The sequence below is a fragment of the Prorops nasuta genome, unplaced genomic scaffold (assembly GCF_024137725.1).
Source record: "Prorops nasuta isolate Cenicafe-Biocafe unplaced genomic scaffold, Cenicafe_Pnas_1.2 PNAS00045, whole genome shotgun sequence".
In the NCBI taxonomy this organism is placed as follows: Eukaryota; Metazoa; Arthropoda; class Insecta; order Hymenoptera; family Bethylidae; genus Prorops; species Prorops nasuta.
The window spans coordinates 1,238,210-1,260,154 of record NW_027116842.1 but is presented as its reverse complement, the minus strand read 5'-3'; the positions used below and the strand labels follow the sequence as shown (position 1 = coordinate 1,260,154).

At 33.2% G+C, this 21,945-nt stretch overlaps 1 protein-coding gene across 2 annotated transcripts in view; it reads right to left on the bottom strand.

The window, feature by feature from the left end:
• LOC136784054 (uncharacterized) overlaps positions 1 to 21,945 on the bottom strand; it is a 38,085-nt gene that overhangs the window by 541 nt on the left and 15,599 nt on the right. The gene's annotated exons all lie outside the window — the stretch shown is intronic.

The following is a 21,945-nucleotide window of genomic DNA, read 5'->3' as shown; positions in this document are numbered from 1 at the left end:
AAGCAACTTTGAAGAAAATTTTGCAATTTTGACTCTATCGTCTTATTTTTAATGGATTAAATCTGCCTAGAATGTTTTAATCAAAAATTTGTTTCTTCTTTAAAAGTTATCTTAGGGCCTCAAATATCTTAATCCCAAAAGCTTGTTACTAGGAAAAAAATGTCTAAGTACTACAAAATTGCACAAGGGTTATCCCAAACACATACCTACTCTAATTATACAGGGTATATGCGGTTAACTATGGTCAATCTGAAAAATTTTGGTAGAGGATGAAATTCTAGGATAAACAGTATTATACATTTTTTTCCAGTACTCAGATTTCAGTAGTTATGAGTAATTAAAATTTTCTCGTTACAATTGACTTGGATCCATGAAAAGATTTTATTAGTCATGTTAGAATAGATTTACACACATCCCGCGGCGCGCTGAGATTCGTTAAAAATTAATGATTTATAGTTATATAAGGAGCGTGCAGCAAATACAATGATAGTGAAGTGTCAATGTGTGTAACTGTAAACATATAAATAAATTGGTATCTAAAAACTGCGAAAATTGACAGATAGTTTTTGCTGATACTATGCATATACACCAATACACATTTACATTTCACTGTTATTGCGTTGGTAGTGTTGGTACGCACGGGTCACTATGGAACCACTACTTAAGTTACCTCAGGTGGAGGGGGGGGGCTATAAACCCCTGGTGGAATCTACGCGTATTATTGGCCGGGGACAGAAAGAGAACAAATGTGATCGAACGGAGAAATACCAACGCTATACTCAAGTTGCATCTCTGTCACTCCTAACAGTCTTTCTATTTTACAAAATACAACCTAACTAGATTGGTTGACTATAAGAGAGAGAGAGAGAGAAAGGGATCCTAATAGAATCGAGTGAGAGAGACAGCGATGCACGATTACATTCGAAAATACAGCAAAATCATGTCTCTCGCTTTATATAACAAATATGTCATGAAAATAGTCCTCTTCACCTATGAGATTACAAATTATTCTTAACTTTATTCATTTTTGGCTTAAAATGAATAGGTCGAATTAAAAACGGATTCTCGGATTTTATTGCATACATTTTCAAGTATCGCATACAATTTTGTTCATCCTATTTGAACACTAAAATGGCGATTTCTAATTTAATCACGGGAATGCCTTTTGTGAAATAGTATACATTAGAACTTCGAAAAATTTGTCCTGCTTATAGCCTAGTTCCTTTGATATTTCGCAATGCCGACAAAGCAAAGATCTTATTTTGATATAATTAGACCTGATATTGACCTATTCGAAATATTTTGTGGATCAAAAAAAGGCCATGAAAAATTCATTTACTACAAATTCGGTCTACTTTTGAAGTACATTAGATCAAAAGAAGGTTATGCTAAAATTTGGTCTGATTTTAAACTACATTTTCCCAATTTCTACTCACCGCCACCAGGTGGCTACCGCGCGGAGCGTTTTTGCTCCTAATTTGTTGTCCGCGATCAAGGCTGCTCAATCCAGGTCCAGACCGGAGAGACCGGGTCAATTCTCTCAGATCATAAGTGTTAAACTTATCATTTATATAAGGATCAGGTTAGAATTACTGTAACACCGATCTCGACGTATAAATAAGTGTTACTTGACCTATCTACACTTTCAATAATCATTTTATAATTTAATTTTTATTCTCAACATCCGAAGCAATTTTAGTAGCCATGTCCTTATTTATGTCTATTCAGATAGGTCAAAACCAGGTCTTATAACCTTGTTTTGACCTATCTGAGAATTGCTTTTGATCTGTTTTGGCCCTGAGTAGTCCAAATGCAGATCACTATTATAGTATATTTAAAGGCCTGTTTTTGAACTACATTTTAGGTTAAAGTTAGACCAAATTTTTCGACTCGGGTGTGAAGAAGTTTTTATTCGAATGATTTAAAATTTGTGCCGAGTAGTCCTGATAACATTCCCTATTTTGTCACGAAGGCTTTTTTTTTATTTAATTCTAAATTAAAGACAATTTTTGACAATCAAATTGAAAATATTTTAGTTCGTATTATTGCTAGTTCAAGAGAAAGAAGTATTTCAAAAATTCTCTACGTGATAAGATAGGGAATGTATTCGAAAATACTGAACTCAAATTTTAAGTAATTCAAATGAAAACTAATCAAGTTGTGATGTAAACTGTCTCGCAAAATGCAGCTCCATAATTGGCCTACAAGTTGTCATATTATTGATCAAATCGAATGGACAATATATTTTATCTGTGATACTTGAAAATATATTCAATAAAACAATCAAATTCGCAACATTTTTCATTCCATTTTCTTATTTGAAGCCAACATATAGCAAAGAAGATAAATATTTTAGTCTTAAGGGAGACGGTACGCCCTTAATACTTAATTATGGTTATCGTTGATATACTTCGTGCAACACTGCAATATGTATTAAATTACTATCCGATAATTGAAATTTTATTGCAATACAAAATTTAATGAAACATAAAAGAAATATTCGATTATGGTGTTACTTTAATGCATATTTTAGCAAAAAATCTCACATTTACTAAGACTTAATCAAATTAAAAACCAAAAACTGAAATTATCTTTGGCGAAACCTGTATAACACTTTTCAATACTTAAATCGTTAAAACTCGAAAACGCTTGCACATGACAGATTAGAATTTTGGACATAAGTGTAATATAATATAATAAAACAAGTTGGCTTTTCTTGAATTATGGGATATTTACTTCTACAGTAATACAGTAATAATAATTCATGAACAGCATAGGCCATATTTTCCAAGAGAGATTAACGATTTCATGTATCTATGAAATTATCGAATTGGTTAAAGTATAAGCAAGAAAGCTTTTCAGTAGACATTACGAAAGCTTATTTCGAAAATTTGCGATTCTGTGTAACAAACCTATAAAAATAGAAATGGTCGAAAGACACTAATATCACGCCACATACTCTTAATTATGTGCCATAATTTACATATACAGGGAGGTTCTCTAACAGCGGCATATAGGAGATTCGTGTTAGTTGACTATAGCGCTCAGGATGATGGTATCTGAGAGCGCTGATTGGTCAATATCATGTAGTGCCAACATGAAATGGTCCGTTACCAATAGATGAATACGAAAAATGAGACCCATCCGCCATTTTGGAGTAGAGAAGTGTTTACATGCTAGTTGTAGAAGAAAGAGGTGTGAAATGGAAAAATGTCAAATAGTGAGGTTACTAAAGTAAAAATGGAAAATAATGAATGGAAAGTTCGAATATTCTTACTTTCCATTCATTATTTTCCATTTTTACTTTAGTAACCTCACTATTTGACATTTTTCCATTTCACACCTCTTTCTTCTACAACTAGCATGTAAACACTTCTCTACTCCAAAATGGCGGATGGGTCTCATTTTTCGTATTCATCTATTGGTAACGGACCATTTCATGTTGGCACTACATGATATTGACCAATCAGCGCTCTCAGATACCATCATCCTGAGCCCTATAGTCAACTAACACGAATCTCCTATATGCCGCCGTTAGAGAACCTCCCTGTATATATCATGTCACACAGAAGGCGGCGTAACGTAACTTCAAACCATTCTCCTTTTAGTCGTCATGATTGAAGAAATCACAAATTAACAGAAAAACTTCTTCAAAATCTGCTGAAAAATTTTGTCGATTACAATTTGTTCGCCTCTAAAAAAATCTTTCAATACATTAAGTCGTTGAGCTTAAGAAAACACGGCACATTCGTTGTTTATTAATTAACATAAAAATTTTATTGTATAAATTAATAGCTCACAACTCAACAAAAGCTAATTATCCTTAGTGCATTATACTACACTTATGCCCCAAAATTCCAATCTATGTTGAACGCGCGTTTTCCTGGTGTTTCCACGAGATAAGTGATCAAAGGCGTTGCAACTTTACCCGAAGATAATTCAAATTTTATTTTCCAAGCTGATTAATATTTTTCAGGAAAAATATTTATTTAGCACAAGTATGCATTACTGTAACCTCCATAAAAATATTTCTTTCTATTTTTGCAAAATATCAAATTAGCGCGCATAATAATTTATTATAAATTTAAGCGTCTTACGAGTTATTTCAGTGATAACCTCAATTCTACATTAATAAAGCAATTATATATACACTGCAGGCCAAAAGTTTAGGACCAATTGGTAAAATTGTGAAAAAGACAGGCTCTCCTTTAAGTGGGTGTAGTTTGGCAACCCTAAAAGGTAGAACAAATTTAAGGATATCGTCGTGAAGCTTATAAAATTCCGCATCCCACTGCATTAATTTGACCTAAGAAAATCTAAAGGGTGTCTGTATTCAAGGAGAGGAACATGACAACATTTTCGACGTCTCTTTAATTATTGATATAAATTTTCAATTCTTTGCACCGCTCATAATAATTGTCTGAGGCATTTGAAATTCAAGTAGGTGAAAGCTTGAATCTTTAGCTTTCATGCAAGTCCAAAAACGTTTATAAATTCTTATTAGGTCCGCAATTATTACATAATTAATGAAGCAGTGTTCGGCCAGCATTTTTCCCGTAAAATATCTGCTCACTGAGCTCTTGAAGTAAATTCAGGTCTGTATAAATTATGGGTGCAAAAAGGGGGAACCACGTTTAACTTTTCTTTCATTTGATTAACAACTATTCTACGGTTTCAAATAAATCAATGAAAGTTTAAATACAATTAACATATTTATACTTTTATTGATTGAATTGGAACACGTAGTATTGTTAATAATAAAAATAAAAAAAATTAAAAGTGGTACCCATTTGGCACCCATAACTTATACCGACCTGCATTTGTTCTTAGAGCTTGGCGAGCAGATGTTTTCCGGACAAAATGCTGGTCGCACACTGCTCGACTAATTGTCAAATAACTGCGGACCAAATAACAATTTATATATGTTTTTGGTCTTAAATGAAAGCTTAAGTTTCAAGCTTTCACATACTTAAGTTTCAACTTTGTAAGACTATTACTATACCTGGTGCAAGTCATTGAAATTGAGTAACCATATATAAAGAGACATAAAAAATTGTATGATATCTCTATTCTATAATATGGGCAACTATTGGATTTTTTTTAGATCAAATCATTATGGTTGGATGCGGAATTTTATAAGCTTTCCAACGGTATTCTTAAATTTCTTTTAACTCCTAGGGCTGCTAAACCACTCGCACATAAAGAAGAGCATGTCATTCTGACAATTTTGTCAGGTGGTCCTAAACTTTTGGCCTGCAGTGTATATAGGGTGTAACGAAACGACCGCCTTTTCTCGTAACTGGAGGTTCGGGGTGACCATCTAAATGCACGTGTAAAATTTTGTTCTAATCGTTCAAGGGGTTTAAAAGTTATTTCCATTTAAAACTCACCCTTTTTCGATCCTTTTCGAACGACTTTAACTGTGCAAAATAAAGTGGAGAAAGTGAAAAAAACAATTGACGAAACACCCCACTAGAATGTAAAAATTATCGATCGCGCGCGATAATACATTTGCTATTTATTTCATTAATTTGGCTATTAGATTAATTTTAAAAATAGCAAAATCTATTTCATTACAATTCCAAATCAATTCAATAAAAGTATCATTGACTGAATTGACGGAAAGAGGGAGAAGATAGAATGAAAAGGAAAATATCAAAAGCTAAGATGTCACGCGACTGCACTGATAATTTAATAGGAAACACATCAAGGCATTTTCTTTCTACAAACGAAGGTAAAAAGAATGATTTAAAATCAATTCATTGATGATAGAAAAAATTAAACTTACCCATTATTGTTCTCCAAGTTCCTTTACACCGAAGTTTTTGAAAAAGCTTCAAACTGGCTCCTCGATGGTTTCCAGAATGCACACTTTCATTGATTTTGCATTTAAGAACTCGCGAATTTAAGCAAATTAGGTGTTAACCTATGTTTCTTCAAAACACCGGTTAATTTGACACTTTTTGAACTGTTTGAAGTAGGCTGAAAAGAGAGACACAGAGAGATAGAATAATCAATAATTCGTTTCGACCACTCTTAATCACCCTACTTCAAACAGTTCAAAAGTGTCAAATTCACCAGTGTTTTGAAGAAACGTAGGTTAATACCTAATTTGTTTAAATTCACAAGTGTTTAAATGCAAAATCAGTTATAGTGTGCTTTCTGGAAATCATCGAGCAGCCAGTTTGAAGCTTTTTCAAAAACTTCGATTTAAAGGAACTTGCAGAACATTTAATGGGTGAGTTTAGTTTTCTCCTTCATCAATGTATTGATTTTGAATCATTCCCTTTAGCTTCGTTAGTAGAAAGAGAATGCCCTCATGCATTGTCTATTAAGTTATCATTGCGCTCGCGCGATATCTTAGCTTTTGATACTTTCCTTTACATTGCGTCAACTCGCTCTTTCCATCAAATCAGTCAATGATGCTTGTACTGAATTGAATTGGAATTGTAATGTAAAGGATTTTGTTATTTTTAAAATTAATCTAATAGTCAGATTAAAGAAATAAATAGCAAAAAAGTATTACCGCACGCGATCGATAATTTTTACATTCTAGCTGGGGGCTCATCAATTGTTTTTCACTTTCTCCACTTTCCATTATGCAGTTAAAGTCGTTCGAAAAGGACTGAAAAAGGGTGATTTTTAAATAGAGATAACTTTTAAACCTCTTGAACGATTCGAACGAAATTTTACACGTGCACTCAGTTTGTCACCCCGAACGTCCAGTTACGAGAAAAGGCGGTCGTTTCGTTACACCCTGTATATATATTAGGGTGTCCGTTAAAAAGGCATTATTTTTGTTTGATTGTTAACTATATATAACTTGGTATAGAATCAGATAAAAATAAGGTTTGCAAGAGTCTAGCCGTTTTAGGTAGTAAAAACCCGTGCCACCCAAGGATTGAAGTTAAAAACGGGATTTCGCAGAGAAAAATGATATTTTGTGACTATTTTGCATGTCATTTCTTCATTCTTCAAGCATTGCACAGGATGATGTAGCTTTAGTTAGTTTAAGGGTCTCTGAATATGGATCCATAGTGAAATTTATCTTTTGACTTGTTGTTATAACCTTTATTTCCCCTGTTAATATTTTTCAAAATAACGATTTGCAATAAAAATTCATTATAGGCGTATCTTGAATAATTTCTCCTTTTTGACCTTGGTATCTACGCCCCTTGTCGTTCTGGCATATCTAAATATGATAAGATTATGTAAACATTTTTTCTAATTTTTTGTAACATGCGTTTCATGGTTTAATGCTGTTAAAAACATTGATTTATGATGACAAATCCTTTTATTCCTGTATCTTCTACAATCTCTATCCTTTTCTCTCTTTTTATTTCTATTACTTCGAAATGATTAGTTCTTAAGTTAAAAGTCCAGGCTCTAAGCTCTACCTTAAGGATATATTGAACGCATTTTTAATTTCTTAAAATTTAAATATTTTTGTTAATGAGCTCCTACGTATATTTAGATAGAATTTTTGGTAATATTAATATATCTTATTGTAAAATATATTAATATTACCAAAAATTCTATCTAAATATACGTAGGAGCTCATTAACAAAAATATTTAAATTTTAAGAAATTAACAATGCATTCAATATATCCTTAAGGGGATGCATTACGCGTCGAATAAGTACTTCCAAATTATTTTCTACAAATTTAAAAATTTGAATATTTTCATAAGGACTAAATTGGCTCGTAGTGATCTGTTTAATTACCGTAAAGGCTTAATTTTTGGATTAAAAAAAACATTTTTTAAATCGAATATTAATAATAATATTTTATTTCCCATCAATAATTTCGAAAAAAAGGAGCCTTTACGACGCTGCGCCAAAATTCAACGAGTAATTTGAGACTAAGAAAAACCAAATATTCCAATAAATGTAGAAGATTTTTTGGAAATACTATTGTAGTGTAATAATGGTACATTTTCAAATTTTTTCTTGTTGCGCTACAACCGTATTTCCAAAAAATCTTCTACATTTATTGGAATATTTGGTTTTTCTTAGTCTCAAATTACTCGTTGAAGTTTGCCGCAGCGTTGTAAAGGCTCCCTTTTTCAAAATTATTGATGGGAAATAAAATATTATTATTAATATCCGATTAAAAAAAATTTTTTTTTTAATTCAAAAAATAAGGCTTTACGTTAATTAAACAGATTAACACAAACCAATTTGGTCCCTATGAAAATATTCCAATTTCTAAGATTTTAGAAAATAATTTGGAAGTACTTTTTCGACGCGCATTGCATCCCCTTAAAGTAGAGCTTAGAGGCTCTACTTTTAACTTAAAAACTAATCATTTCGAAGTAATAGAAACAGAAAGAGAGAAAAAGATAGAGATTCTAAAGATACAGGAATAAAAGGATTTCTCATCATTAATCAATGTTTTTAACAGCATTAATCCATGAAACACATGTTACAAAAAATTAAAAAAAATATCTACATAATCTTATCATATTTAAATATGTCAGAACGAAAAGGGGCGAAGATACCGAGGTAAAAAAGGAGAAATTACTCAAGATACGGCTATAATGAATTTACATTGCACATCGTTATTTTAAAATATATTAACACGGGAAATAAAGGTTGTAACAAGCCAAAAGATTTCTTTCATTATGGATCCATATTCAGAAACCTTTAAACTAACTAAAGCTACATCATCGTGTGCAATGTTTGAAAAATGAAGAAATGACATGCAAAATAGTCACAAAATATCATTTTTCTATGTGAAATCCCGTTTTTAACTTAAATCCTTGAGTGGCACGGGTTTTTACTACCTAAATCGGCTAGACTCTTGCAAACCTCATTTTTATCTGATTCTATGCTAAGTAAGATATGGTTAACAAACAAACAAAAATAATGCCTTTTTAACGAACACCCTAATATATATATATATATATAGTCATTTAGAGGTTAGAAAAGGCAGGTGGAAGCGAAAAAAGACGTAAGAGAAGAGGTAGAAAAGTTAAAGGGAGGGTACGTGGAGGGTTATAAGGGATATGAAAAGGGTAGCGGGATGGGGAAGGGGGGAGAAATGGGAATGGATGTGAAAATGGAGGGTAGAAAGGCGATAAAGAGAGTAATGGAGGGGAAGAGCAAGTTGAGAGGGAGAAAGGAGAGAATGGAAGAAAGCTTGTCTTGGGAGGAGAGAAGGATAATAAAAAGGGCAGGATGTATTTGTGGGGCTGAGGAGGAGAATTGAGACAAGGGAAAAGGGTTAAACGTAGGGTACACGAGGATATGGGTGAACAATGTGGAATTGAGGTGGAGTGAGGAAAAAGGGGCTTTTCAGAATAGAGAGGGAAGGAAATGTGTAGAGGAGCAATAAAAGCAAAGAGATATAATTCTAAAGAGGGAAAATGTGAAAGAAACGGTTGAGGGAGGAGAGTGGAGAGGAGAGAAGGGAGTAGAGAAGGGACATTGAGAGATACAAAAATCGTTTCGAAATGTGGCAGTAGTGGGAAATAAGCAATAGAAGTTTTGGCAGAAGGAAGAAGGTAGGGACACGGGAAGTTATATGTATGATGAAGACGTGGCTGGAAGAGAAAGGGAGGGCAGGAATGATTAGAAGGTTCCCAAAGGAGTATAGGTGGTGGGTTCAGTGGGTGAGAAGAGAGGAGAGAAGGTGAGCAGCAAAGGGAGAAACACTAATACGGCCGAAGAAGGAACTGAAGGGAAAAATTAAAGGAAAGGAGGAAAAGGAAGAGGGTACAATGGAGGTAGAGGTCAAAATCAGAGGGGAAGAATGGAGGATGGTTGCATTTTGTATGCGTAGGGGAGTGAGAAATATTGAGGACGTGATAAGGAAGATGGTAGAGAGAAAGAGCAGGGGAAGAAATTCATAATAGGGAGCGACTGGAATACGAGGATAGAAGAAATTGGAGGAGAGGTAGGATAGTATGAAAAAACGGAGGGAAGAAGGGCATCGAAGGACAAGTTGGTGAATACAAAAGGACAGAGGATGTTAAATGTAATATAGAGGAGATGAGGCTTAATGTATTTAACGAGGACGTGGAGGGGGACAGAAAAGGAGTAGACATACATGGAACACATGGACTACTCGCTGGTCGAGTATATGGTACGAGACAGGGAGACGAAGGCTGAAATAAAGAATAAGGGAGCTAGAGGTAGAAATAAGAACAGATACCGGATCACCTACCACTAGTAGTGAAGCTAAAAAGGAAAAGGGAGAAAGAAGAAGAGGGAAAAGAGAGAGTTTAGGAAAAGGTTGGAGGAGAGGATTATAATCCACACATTAAGACCCACTCATACACTTTATTCATCACCTTTCCTAAGCTTTTTAGGTGATACCGATTTGGGTCTAACAATTTTTTCGACACATGAAATTTATAGATTTTTGATTGCTCTTTCCAATGGTTAAATCAAAAATTAGAAAAAATTATTTCTTAATACTCAAAATGATGGTTTACGTATGAAAAACACACAAAGGAAGAATAAATTTTTTTGTTTCAACTTTAATTTTCATCCACTTTCCTTTATAAAATCAGCTTAAAATCATAGAAAAGAGTGTCCTTGATTTCTTAGCTGTAAGATAATGTATTGAGAAATTCAACTATGTGTTTTCGATGATCCAAAATGGTATCCGAATTGAAAAATTGTACTTAAAAACTTTCGGACACTCTAACTATAAAACTAAGAGCTCTAGCAAAAAAGGCACAGAAATGAAAAGTTCTTAGAAATCATTAGCCAATACGCTGAAATTTTTAAAAAATTTTATGACTCATTTTAAAATTTTTCCTAATATCGCTTGTTAAAAAATTTTCTAAAAATTTCATAAATATTCTGAAAAAATTCTATTGTTTTCTTTAATGAATTCTGAGAATTTTTCATTGATAAAAATTTGTTCTAAATTTCAATATTGTCGAGCTAAAAAAAACAAGTGTAAAATGGAAATATTTGTATGTTAAATTTTTTAACTCGAGAATAACAACTATTAACCGTTTGACTGCTAAGCAATTCTTGCAAGAACGCACGAAAACTGCGGGACATATTTTGACTTGATGTTGTCAAATAAAACACTCTCATTTAGACAAATATCAATCAAGTTTAATAGTATATTGTACAACAAGGGAGGAAAGTTGACGATTGCAGACGAGTGTAATTTTGGCAGCATGAGCGAAGCGAGGGTTGCCATTTACACGAGTGCAATCGTCAGATTATTTCATCTCGTGTTATACACGACCACAAAAAATAGACTTCGCCTGTAAAAAAAGGCGGCAAGTACATAAACCATCTAGCATAAATAACATAGTAAAATTATCCAATTAAAAAAAGTAGTGAAATCCAAATATTAGGCAAGTGTATTTTTTCCCTTAGCAAAAGTTAAATTTTTGAAAAAAATAGGAACAAAAAAGCTACTTGCCGGGCCCGTAATGTCCATGCACAGTGGGAAATTGAATCGTGTGTGAGATTCAGCTATAGCGTAGTACAGCAAATTTCATGTTAAAATACAGAGTGAAGTTAGCCGAACCACAGACGATTCTATTTCTCACTGTGCATGGACATTACGGGCCCGGCAAGTAACTTTTTTGTTCCTTTTTTTTCAAAAATTTAACTTTTGCTAAGGGAAAAAATACACTTGCCTAATATTTGGACTTCACTACTTTTTTAATTGGATAATTTTACTATATTATATATGCTAGATGGTTTATGTACTTGCCGCCTTTTTTGCAGGCGACGTCTGTTTTTTGTGGGATTTCATAACGTTTTGTAAGAGTATAATATTTAAAAAATTAAATAATTCTTTTAATTTTTCTACAGAATTTAAAGAAAATTTCCACACTTCTCATTTTTTTAAACAGCAGCGCTTAACTAATAAAATAATATATATTAATATTGAAAAAATATCACAGTCAACACATTGAATTTATTGATATTTGTAATGCATTCTGCATAAATGAACTTCATAATTAATGCCCCGGCTACTTGTTTAATGTTTTCAGTTTCACTATAATAAAAGTTTGATTAAATTTTTCATAATCAATAAACATACTTTCAACATATAAAAATAATTATGTAAAATGTATGTTTTAATTAATTTACATTTTTTATTTATCAACATTTGACTTTTACCACCATCTGACCTTGCCAGACTTCATTAGTTTCATCAACTACTTGAGTTGATACTGGGGCAAGACTGAACAAGCAATTCGCAAAGCTTTGAATAAGCTACAATCAAGCATATATTCAAAACTGACATTGTCGTTTTGCATACCACGTTTCTTTTTAGCACCAATTACTCTCACATTTATGCTGCTAATTCTTGACAAAGGTGACATAGGAGATACATTGGCGAGTCGTCTTTATAACATTTCCTGTGCTAGAGTCCTCAAATGTTCGTTTCGCTAATTTCTATACACTGTTGAAACTGGTCGGATTTCTGATGCTGCAAAATGGAGTGGAAACCATTAATTTTTGGACTGAGTTTCAATTGAGAATAAACGTGCATTTTCTCATCCATACCAATGACCAGTATACTGCCTTTGGCCTAGAATACTAGCATAGGTAACAGAGGAAAACAATCAACAGTTTTTAACTCAATTTTACAGAATTTCATCCAATGAGTCTCATCCTTAAATTATGGCTGAGCAATGGATGACGTTTTTCTGAATATTGGCTTATTCTTACTTTGCCAATCTTTCAATGCTTTCATCTTTGCCTGTTTCAAGTACCAGAATGCAGGAGTGAAAAGCCTAATTGTTGATTCAACTCCAATAGTCAGTATGTGTGTGAACCTTCCCCCTTGGATTTTTAATTCAATTGTACCAAATGTATTTAAGTCAAAGCACAAGTATTACTATTTGCTATAATACACTTCCACAGTGACTGTAAAATACTAAATGATAACATCTGAGTAAACCTAAAATCAAATTCATCATTTAAAAATCTCAATTCTTCAAAGAAAATAATATTTTAAAAAAACATGAATCATTCCATTTGTTAATCAACATTTGACTTTGCGAAACTTCAGTAACTCCATCAGCTGCTTGAGGTGATACAGGTGCTGAGGTGCATGACTGGACAAGCAATTCGCAAAGCTTTAAATAAACTACAATCAAGCATATAATTCAAGCTGACATTGTCATTTTGTATACCACATTTCTTTTTAGCACCAATTACTGTCATATTTATGCTGGTAATTCTTGACAAAGGTATAACCTATCGGACAGATGAAACCCACATCAGTTTAAAGAAAAGAAATAACTAAAAATGTATTTTGTTAATGATTTCAATACCTGGAAGTTTAGCATATGGTTTTCAAATACTTTAACAATTTCTTGCAATTAATATGCTCTTGATAATCACCGATGCACATAAATGTTGAAAGTATACTTCTCCTTGGCACAGTGTTGAAAATATATAAATATTAATCTTACTTCATCTAGTCAACTCTATTCATCCCCAGTATGATAACCTATCGGACAGTTGAAATCCACATCAATTTAAAGAAAAGAAACAGTTAAATATGTATTTTGTTAATGATTTCAATACTTGGAAGTTTAGCATATGGTTTTCAAATACCTTAACAATTTCTTGCAATTTATATATACTCTGGATAATCACCGATGCACATAAATGTTGACAGTATACTTCTCCTTGGCAGTGTTAAAAATATATAAATATTAATCTTACTTCATCCAGTCAGCTCTATCCTCAGCAACTCAATCTACGTAGTTTCATCCTCAGCAATCAAGAGACACAGTGTATATTATATTTTAATCTTTCACTCCACACAGCTCGACCCTTAGCAGTCAGACAATAAACACATCACTATTTAATCTGCAATAAAATCACACAAAGTACCAGAAAATATATTACATTTTATATCATAAGATTCATTGTTATACTTATCTAATCTGTTGATTCCTTTATGTAATTAAAAATCCTTTTAATGAGTATAACCTCATCAAATTTAAATAAGAACAGTCTAATCATGTTTTTTCATTTATTTATTTCATAATTAGATTCAAATTGTTTTAAGGTTAATACTGTCAATCTTGCAGCTTAACCTGATTTACCGTAATAAACGAAGTAAAACATATATCTAGAAGATACACACAGACACTGTTTACGATTGTGTGCAACTATGTTTACGTTACGTCTACTGACGTCACTAACCTACGTTAAGCAACTAACTTCAGCCCGAGACATACACTCTGGCTGGCGAAGAAAAAGATTTTTTCGTATTACAAAGACCGTCGAGACACTATCGTGTCTCTTGAAAAAGAAGATTTTTTCGTATTACAAAGAAACAATATTAATTGTGATTGTGAATAAGAAAAAATAAAAAGCTACGTTGACACCCACGTAGCAACAAAGACACACTGAAACTCGCAGCGCAAAACGCTGCGTCGCGATTTTCGAGACAAATGAACGCAGCGATGCCAGCGATTTTGCGCCGCGTAACAATTAAACGGTTAAGCAAATTTATTTTCCACAAATAATGCTTAGAATTTATTAACACATTGCCATCGGGCGATTTTTGCTGAAACTTATCCATTATGGTAAAAAATAGAACTAAAATAAATGATTAAAAATTACCAGCAAAGTGCACAAACGACGTACGTAATTTTTTTAAAAGCGAGACATCTCGTTTCCCGATGTCAACGTAATTTTTTTAAAAACAAGAAATCTCATTTCCCAATGTCTACGTAATTTTTTTAAAAACGAGAAATCTTTTTTCCCGATCGCAATGTGTTAAAGAAAACAATAAAATTTTTTCAGAATTTTTGTGACCTTTTTGTGAAATTTTTAGAAAAATTTTAAGAAACCGATATTAGGAAAAATTTTGAAAAATTTTCAGCGTATTCGACAATGATTTCTAAGAACTTTTTATTTTTGCGCCTTTTTTGCTAGAGCTTATAGCTTTTTATTAGAGCGTCCGAAAGTTTGTAGGTACAATTTTTCATTTCAGATCCCATTTTGGATCATTCAAAACACATATTTGAATTTCTCAATACGTTATCTTGCAGCTGAGATATCGAGGACACTTTTTTCTGTGATTTTAAGCCGATCGTATAAAGAAAAGTGGATAAAAATTAAAGTTGAAACAAAAAAATTTGTTTTTTCTCTGTTTATTACACGTATACCTCAATTTTGGATATTAACACAATTTTTTTCCAATTTCTGATATAACTATTGAAAACAACAATTAATAATGTATAAATATCATGTGTCGAAAAAATGTTCAGCTCCAAATATATACCATCTAAAAAGCTTTGAAAAACTGGTGAATAAAGTGTACCCATGGGTCTTAATTGGTTAATAGAGGAATATATATAAGAAAAATGCAAGGAATGGAGGAAGCTAAGAGGGAAGGAAAGGGAGAAGAGGGGAGGTAGAAGAGATGGTGGGAAAAGGAGTGCAGAATGGGAAAGAAAGAATCGAGGATGCTACTAAAGAGATGTCTAAACTGGGAAGGGAAACGGAAGGAGTATGTAAAAAGATAAAAGGAGTGAAAAAAAATATGCAAGGAGAAGGAGCAAAAGTGGAGGGAAGAATGGTACAAAGAGATGAAGAAGGCAAAGACGGTAACGGAAGTATGGAGAATATTAAAGAAATGCAGAAGGATGGAAAATTATTGAGAGTTGGCAGCAACGAGAATTTTTAGTTTTGTGAAGTTGGTTACAGGCTAAACCTTAGCGATGTTAGCGCCACTCAGTTTAAGTTTAAATTTTTCGTTCTTCTAAGTTTTGTACGTTACAGAATGCTGTACTAAGTGGAGGCCAATATTATACAAAATAAAGATTTTCGTTAATCTCGCGCAACACTGCGAACCACAAGCTTTAAAAAAAAAACAGAAAAAATAGTGGGCGGGGAAGATGGAAATGGAAGAAAGGGAAGAGTATTTTAGAATGTTTCTAGAAGGCTGAAGGGAGAAAGGAGAAAGGAAGGGAAGGGAGATAGAGGAAAGCGAAGTGGAGAAATAGATAGAAGGATTAAAGACGAGAAAGGCGGCGGGGGAAAACGTTTAGAGAATGTGGTTTTGAAGTGCGGAGGAAAAGCGGTAAGGAAAGAGGATTGGTGGGTGTGCAATGGGGTGTAGAAGGAAGAAGGATGATCAGAAGGGTTGAACATAAAAATAATTCTGTTTAATAAAAAGGATGGACGGGAAGAGAGTGGAGGAATACAGGGGAGGGGGGGGGAGTAACTTTAATGGACGCGATGGCAAAGGTTTACACAAGATTACTGGAAGAAAGACTAGAAAAAGAAATGGAAGAGAAGGGAATGGTAGAGGAAGGACAAGCAGGATTTAGAAATGAAAGAGGGGTGATGGAAAATATCTTCACGCTCAACTAGCTGATAAATGGAGAGATGAAAGGGAACAAACGAGGAAATGATCACCGTAGACCTAAAAGCGGCGTTTCATAGGGTAGAGAAAAAAAAACTATTAGGGATACTAGGTAAAAAAAGTGTTAGCGAAGAACTAAGAGGAGCAATAAGGGAGGCAGACAGAGAAACGGCATGCAAACTGAGACGGGAAGAAGAAATGCGGGAGAAGTTTTGGACGGGGTGGGGGTTGGGCAAGGATGCCCGATGAGTACAAAGCTTTTCATTATATACAGAGTGCAACAGCAATGATGTTGTGTATATATATATATATATATAACAGAGCTGGAAAAGAGGCTAAAGGAAAGGGTGAAAGAAGGGATGCAGATAGGAGTGGGTAAGGTGTACTCACACAATAATGTACGCGGATCACATATTAGTTACGGCGAAGGAAATGAGAAGGATAAGGGAAATAATGGAGGTGCTGGAGGAGAGAAGAGAAAAGAAAGAGGTTAGGGAAGTAAAATGTAAGTAGAGGGGAGGGGGTGAATATAGAGGAGAGAGAGGTGAAATATCTGGGGTATGTGTTTAGAAGAAATGGGAGAAAAGATGGGTAATAGCAAAGAGGGTAAGGAAGTGAGGGGTAATAATGAAGAAAGTATGGGGTTTGGGAAAAAGGATATTTAAAAATAACTTGCAAAAGATAATATGGAGGTTGGAAAGGATTGTATGGTCAACGATGGGATACGGGGAGGGAATTTTGGTATGGGAAGAAAGAGATAGGGTAAAAGTAATGTGTGAGCGAAATATACGTAAAATGGGTAATGGGAATAGAATTGATGATGCCGCGTAATGCAATGAGGGAGGAGGTGAAGAGGGATAAAATGAAACGTATAGTGTCAATGAGGACAGTATGGGATTTTGAGGAGAGGCTATGGAAGGGAAAGGGAAGCAGATGGACGAGGGAATATCCGAAGGAGATGGAGGAGTGGGAAAGAAGGGGAGGGAGTAGGACAGGATGGGAACAAGAAAGGAGAAGCTTTATAGAGAAAATAGGGGGGAAAAGAGGGGAGGAGATTGTTGGAAAATTAGAGCAGAGAGGGAGAAGTTTTCTGGGAAGAAGTGGAGAGGGAGGAATGAAGGAAAAGGATAGAAGTATTAAGGTATAGTAAGTGGTGTAAAGCATCGGTTGGGGACGAAGTACCAAGATATTTGAAGGGGGGAAATAGAAAGGAGAGTGCATGTAAGAAACTAGGGCGAGGTACAGATTAGGGAACAGAATGAGAGAAGGAAGATATTGGAGGAAGGAGCAGGGTAGGAGTGTAGGATATGTGAGTGAAAGAGGTAAAGAGCGAACGGGTTATAAGGATTTTGGAAGGGGAAGGAAAGGCATTAGAATGGTTAAGGGGACAATATGAAAGGAGAAAGAAGAATTAATAATTCGGAAGTGAAAGCCAAGGGAAGGATGGATAACTGTGTTTTCGCTCTCTCGCGAGGAGTAAATAAATAAGTTCGATTAAGTTATACAGGGTGAGGCACTTAAGCCGCCCCAGAATATGGATGCAGAAAGGCGCGTATCTCTTCATCTATAAAAGATATTCAATTTTTGCATAGAACCTTTCTGAAAGCAAATAACAAGAGGCTTCGAAAATGTCCTATGGAAAAATTGAATATCTGTTATAGTTAAAGAGATACACCTCTTTCGGCATTCGTATTCTGGGACGGCTTAAGTGCCTCACCCTGTATATAAAGGGATGTGGAAAGCGAGGAGGGGAAAGATAAATGTAACTAGAGTTTTATGAAGAAATTATGTGAAATGATGAAAAATGCTTGTGAAAGGAAAATGTAGACGAAGTCCGAAAGGACGCCGAGTATATAACGAAGAAAGAAAAAGAAGAGACCTAGAAATTATAATAGGAGCAGGAGAGGTGAGTAACGTACTAATTTCATCCCCCTCCCCTCTCCCATCTACATCTAATGATGCTCCAAGCGCTTCGAAGGGGTTTCAAGCGGTCTTATGCCTCTTGATACTATTTATGTAACCAACGTTGTGTATAAATATATGTATCTATAGATATAACTTTTTCCAGAATTATAATACACTGTTCTAAACAATAGCATTCTTATGAGAGATGTCTTCCTTAATACGGAGGGTTCACCTTAAATTAAATAACTTAATATGCGAAAAAGATGTTGAGAAGAAAACGTTAATATTTGAAATAAAAAAAAAGTAACAGAAAAATGATCAGGATTATGTTGACTCATGTACAGATAGCAAAATGAAAAATAAAGATTTTATAATTTTATATCTCTCTAGCTGATCTAGTTCGAAAATTTTTGGTAGAAAACGCGCGCAGGAAAAAATAGAGATCGGGTCTGACTAGGTAAGACAGAGTCAAAATTGTTCGAAAAGCTATCTGATTCTATTTTGATAAAATCCCTATTAGTATAATTATAAAAAATTTTTATAAATACTCAAGTCCTTAAGCTATCCATGTCGACTACAATGATAAGAAATATGGCTTTCGTCTTTTCATTTAAATTATCTCTTAAATTACCAGGCCTAGAGAGACCGGATAAATGAAAGATAGAAAAATCATTCCATAACATAAAATAATATGCGTTTAGAATGGTAGCGTTAAATACTCATGTTTTTATTTTTAAAGGAGAAGAAAGAAAGTACTACCATCCCTAAATTCTTTGGACTGGTATAATGCTTTTCGTACAGGACCTATTCACTTAGGCAGTGATTCGCAATTTTTCTCAGTTCTTTGAAATAAAGCAACACTGTTAAAAATAATTGATTTATTAAAGTAATATCTTCGTCGACTGAATATATGTTTAGAAAATTCTTTAATTAATTTGCATAAAAGATTTTGTTGAAAAGACAAATTTAAAATACGGAAGGAGCCAAAAAGTTGGCCTAAAATTGATAATTCTCCAATATTTTACAAGATATGTGAAATACCATTTATGCTAGAAAATGACTAATAAAGGCTTTTATATCACTCTTGAGAACATTAAGGGGTTAGAGGGGTTTCAAATGGTAAAAAAACGATAATTTTCTGTAGTCTCTATGAACTAAGCTAATAAATAAATTCATTTCTATAAAGTATGCATAATGAAGTGATTTAAACAATATTCTGTCAAATTTTGCTAAGAAAATATTAATACTTGAGCCATTGAGAGTAATTTATCGGAAGCATATTTAAAAAAAGGTATTAAGCGCGGTAGGGGTAGGATACCTTCAACGAGCACATCACATCTAAAATCAAAAAACCAAAAAGATTCTATTAGTAGGCTTCAATGTCTCGGAAGCAACAATAGCTTTTTCTTTTTTATCAACTTCAGCTTATTTTACAAGCAATGAAACTCGCGATTTTTGGTAAAAAATAGGAATTTTCATTTCAAGTTTCATTCCAAAAATTTCAAAAAACAATGTTTCGAAAAAGACTCTCGTTGCTCCCAAGATATTGAACTCTACTACCAGAATCTTTGTGGTTTTAGATGATGCTGTTTGACGATATACTACCTACCACGCTTAACAACTTTTTTTAAATGCGTCTCCGATAAATTGCTCTCAATGACTCAATTATTAATATTTTTTACGAAAATTTGACAGAATATTGCTTAAATCACACTTAATTATATATACTTCATAGAAATTAATTTATTTATTAGATTAGCTTATAGAGACTGAACAAAAGTTGTCGTTTTTTTTTACTACATAAAATCCCCCTAACCTCTTCAGTAAGCCTCCTGTACAATATAGTTTAAACAAAAATCTATAGAGCAGAAAAGGCTTAGCCGACTGACAAAGTGAGAAATGCTTTTAAAGTTTTTTGATTCCCTTGTATATGCTACCAATAAGCATAAATAGAAAGTTATGTTGCGAAGCTTTCATATCGCCAAGTTATCACTGTTGACAAAAAGCTTAAAAAATGTGTTATTTGATTTTTCTCGATTAGATCTGGGGACTACTGAGCCTGCACAGTAATTAAATACATAGAGGATAAATAATGGCATTGAAATATATCGTATTATTTATATATATATAAGCTTCAAATTCTATCATCAGAAACCTTTCTTTTCTATCAAATATAAAAAGATGGATACTATCTCTATACTCTTAGAGGTAGTGAAATTATTTTTTTAACATTTATGTATAAATAGACTATAGGTTTTTGACATCTGGGCCATTCCATGTCAACACAGACAGATTTTGGTGTACAACACTTATTATTTTTTACATTAAAATATGTTAAAATATAAGAGAAAATACAAGATTTTTGATGCCACAGTTAAAGTTAAAAATCTTTTATTGATTACGGAGATACGAGTTGTCAAAGTTTATATTCTCTTTATTCTTGGTAGAAACGCGCAATCTTTGAAAATTCATATCTTTTAAACAAATTAAAATAAAACGCTTTGGTTGTGATCAAAATACTCAGGAAAATTCGTATTTTATGAGAAAAATATTAGAAAATACATTTTGTTATCAATTTGTAATATTGTTGATAGTTATAATAAACAATTAAAATAACAAATATATTGTGATACTCGGGCAATTATAAAACAAATCAGAAACGTTCCCTCCAATTCCCTTAAAAAATAAACAAATTAAATTTTGATTAATCTCTTGATGTTCATAGTGAGAAAAAGATTATATCAAGACACGCATGGCCAGAAACATACTAAGCGGTAGAGAAAATTTTATAACTTAAATACTATCAAGAAAGCGATTGTGCTATATTTTTAGCTCAATGCATAGACTCTAGGGTTATGATTTAGACGCATATAAATGATACTTATTAATTTTTTATAAAATCTTATTTAATGAAAAAATCGTCTTTTCGACGTTTTCTTTTTATATCATGAAAGTTATTTGAATTATGTTAATGGCGTCAATAGATAAATTATAGAGAATTAAAAAATATAAAGAATGAAATTTTGAACGGATCGATCGGGTGATTAGTTACGGAGTATATAAGGAAAAGCCTGAGTTTTTTGATTTGTGTTAAAAATTGATTACTCGATCATTTGCCAAATTTTAGGGTTGTACTTTTGTTAGTGAGTAATCAGTTCACATTGGGTACTTAATAAATTGTGGAGTATCTATCTAAGGAGGAAAAGCCAAAAATTGAGAGAAATAATAGTGGGCGAAAAAGTGGTGATGAACAAATGCGAACCATTTCATGGTAAATTTGATCACGTTTATTTTGATATTTTTTTTTCGTCAGTACGATTAATGCAAATATTAAGGGCAGATTTAAACTTTAAAAAGCATACCTTCAAATTATACGAAGAACATACTGGGTGTTTTAACACTAAAACTACCATTTGTCGGTCAAATTGACCTTTTTAAATGTAAACACGAGTGTATAAAAAATCCTTAGTAGGTTTAGTGTTAAATCCAAGAGTATTTCAATTTCTACGATCGCGTCGATATTAAGCATCGATTTGCTAGAAAATTAAAGAAGGAACCTTTTTATGAGTACTTTAAGCAAATGAAAATTCATATCCCCGTGGTGAAATATCTATACGACATTTGTAAATCAGCACGATTGACTTGTATACACACAATTTTTAATAGGAATCAAACACCCATACAGCACTTTAAAAATGTTAAAAAAAATTTTGTTCACTA